General features: G+C 36.3%; 1 protein-coding gene and 1 long non-coding RNA gene across 2 annotated transcripts in view; both read right to left on the minus strand.

Annotated features, from left to right (window-relative positions):
• IMMP2L (inner mitochondrial membrane peptidase subunit 2) overlaps window positions 1-3,086 on the minus strand; it is a 419,265-nt gene that overhangs the window by 201,277 nt on the left and 214,902 nt on the right. The gene's annotated exons all lie outside the window — the stretch shown is intronic.
• The window catches only part of LOC114061393, a 7,996-nt gene that overhangs the window by 1,643 nt on the left and 3,267 nt on the right, over window positions 1-3,086 (minus strand). Inside the window, exon 2 of the long non-coding RNA XR_003572106.1 lies at window positions 1,375-1,382. This is a non-coding gene — a long non-coding RNA (uncharacterized LOC114061393). The remainder of the gene's footprint in view (window positions 1-1,374; window positions 1,383-3,086) is intronic.

A 3,086-nucleotide genomic window follows, 5' to 3' on the forward strand; every position in this document is an offset into this window, starting at 1 on the left:
AACAAAATTTATTGTTTTATGGTCATGTTAATGTGGCAATGTCTTTTGAAATTCAATTACTAAGCATCATCTGAACTGAAATCTTTCTTTCTTCATTTGGTATAAAACTGTTTTGTCAAAAGCTTCTTCTTATCAGTCTCTTGTTTAATTACTTTTTTCTTTAGCAACCACAGCATCCACAGTTTTTTACTTATGTGATTTGAGTAGGCCCTAAATCACTGCAACAGACATGGTCAGGACAACCATCATTTGCTTCTATGGTAAAGAACTGGCTGTGGCTAAACCCTGTCATTTGTTGAATTTACATAAATACATTAATTAGCCTTCCTTTGTTTCTCTTCAAAAACGTATTAAAATACCAGACACAGCTGTCTCTACAAAAGATTAAATTCATGTCCTTTCTAATTCATGATGTCACCCCAGTCACAGGCAATTTCCAGTAGTTTTACTTTCAAAGGGAAGACACCACTATAAGATTTTACACGTGGAAGCTGGGCAGACATTCTACAAAGAATTCAGTATTTATTTGAGACTCCTTTCTCACACCACTGGGCAAAGATACACAGGTCAGCATTCCTGAAGCTATATCAAACTTCATTTGCAATAAAAAGTGCAGTTATTATGACACAAGCAGAGAGCTTTCCCTTCTATTAGAATGTTATTTTCTCATGTACTGTGCTGTTTTCGGCTGGGATAAAGTTAACTTCCTTCACAGCTGCTGACATGGGGCTGTGTTTTGGATTTGTACTGGAAACAGTGTCAATACTACAGGGATGTTTCAGATATTGCTGAGCAGAGCTTACACAGAATCAGTGACTTTTCTGCCTCTCACCCCACCCCACCAGTAAGAAGGCTGAGGGTGCACAAGGAGTTGCGAGGGGACACAGCTGCGGTTATTATGACATAAACACATAAAATCAATTTACAGTGTGACGCTTAAGGATGAGCCAAATCACTGGGAATTTAATTTTTGTGATAAAGATGGTCAGTACTAGCAGAACACTTTATGGATATGTACCATATTCAAAGTACCGTGTGAATTTATGGAATAAAGTAAATGGGTTGATGTGATGGCCAAAAGGGCCTCTCAGGAGACTGAGAATGAAAAATTTGCAATCTGAAGAATCATAGCAATACTAGAAGAGTAAAAATTAGTAAAATTATAAGATCTTATGTTAGAAAATAATGAAAAATTTGAATTATTTTATTGCTACTGCTATGATTTCTAGCATGTCACAGTCAATAAGCCTATATCTACAGTGTTGTAACAGCAGAGGACACAGAAGGAAAAAGACAAAGACCACATAGAAAGTCCATCATCAAGAGACTGAACCCACTTGTCCTATTGGATTGTGTTGAAATCAATATAATTACCTTTATTCCTTATTTAATATTAATGAGAATATCGCAGAATTAAATGCCACTTACACATCATACAGCATTCTTGACAACAGCTAGAAAATTTAAAAGTAAGAAAACCACTGCAAACACTCACTTTTTCACCTATTTAGTAGAATACTCTTTTTAAGAGAAACAAGTGAGAAGGAGAATTAAAACTAAATGTTATTAACAAACTATTAATTAATCTGAAATTGTGACATAACGCAGTTTTAGCTTTTTAGTCTAATGAACCAAAATCTCATTAACAATCAACAGTGACAGGCTTAGTACTGACAACACCTACGCAACAAAGGATTAACACAACACAAATATTATTCAGGTTAGATTTTTTCCAAGACTAAGCCTCAAGTCTCTGTCCACAGAGAGTTGTGTTTGCACTTCCGTGCTTATAAACAAATCCTTAAAATATATACAAAAGTTTTATTATACTAGATACAAACTTTACAGTCACTATTATCTTTCATCCCCACTATGGAATTGAGAGTCAGAGCTCGCTCTGAAACGGACCCACCTCTCTATCTAACCTCCAGAGACTCAATATTGGCCAAGCATTGATGTTTAATTAAGTAATTAGCTCAGAGCTTTTGAATAGTTAACAGAAATTAATGCTCATCAAAAAGTAACCTCACTGAGCGGCCAAAATACATTTTAAATTCAGAAAGACAGCTTTAATAAAATATTATTTTATAAATTTAAATGCATTTAATTAGCAAGGGAAAAATCATTTAAACCACATTGGTCACTCAGCCCCATTATACCTACAAACTTATAAAGATATTTTAAATTACTACCTAGGTGAATATTACTCTCTAACCAGAGAGGTCCAGAATGAGATCTGGGCCCCCTGAACTAAATAAAGAAAGAATGAAGGGCTATGAGTTAAAGGAGCTGCTTTGTAAAAGACTCCTAACTGCATTAAGCAAACCCATAAGCTGCAGAGAAGGCAGGTGAATGTAAGAGTAGACTATTGCTCATGACACGCAAGGTTAGCAATCTGCTCTAACTGGACATGCTTCAGCAAAGCATTTAAGCATGGTGCTAAAGGGCTCTCCTGGCAAGGAATACCTTCTTGAATTGAACCTAAGGGCCTTGTGGAGTTAGAGCCAGATAAAAACATGCATTATCCCTTTTCTGTGCCCAAAAAGAGTGCCTAGAGAACTGACGCATTCAACTTCTCTACCATTTACCAGAAACAAGAACAGGATGTACTTCGCAATTATGGAAATTCACAGTTTTCATAGGCATTGACAGTCATACCTGAACATACTTGATACAAACTTCTCTGCAAAGCTGGAGTGATAAAGATGCAATGAGGCTTATTGAAATTAGTGTATATTTACAAAAATGGATGTGAGAAGCATATTTTTATTATAAATGTAACCTTAGAGTGTAGATGGTTTGGTTGAAACTCTGAAATGTAGAAAAGTGTGCAAAGAATCTTTACATTTTTAAGAAAATTTTTAGAAGAGTTTATACATTTCATACATATATTCTCACTCGGTGCCTGGCAGAGTTATGGAGCAGATCATCCTGTGTGCAATCACACAGCAGCTACAGGATGGACAAGGGATCAGACCCAGCCAACATGGGTTTAGGAAGGGCAGATCCTGTTTGACCAACCTGATTTCCTTTTATGATCAGGTGACCCACCTGGTGGATGAGGGAAAGGCTGTGGATGTGGTCTA

Source organism: Empidonax traillii, unplaced genomic scaffold (genome assembly GCF_003031625.1).
Source record: "Empidonax traillii isolate 1590-97213 ecotype Southwest subspecies unplaced genomic scaffold, ASM303162v1 scaffold332:size1087224, whole genome shotgun sequence".
Classification (NCBI taxonomy): Eukaryota; Metazoa; Chordata; class Aves; order Passeriformes; family Tyrannidae; genus Empidonax; species Empidonax traillii.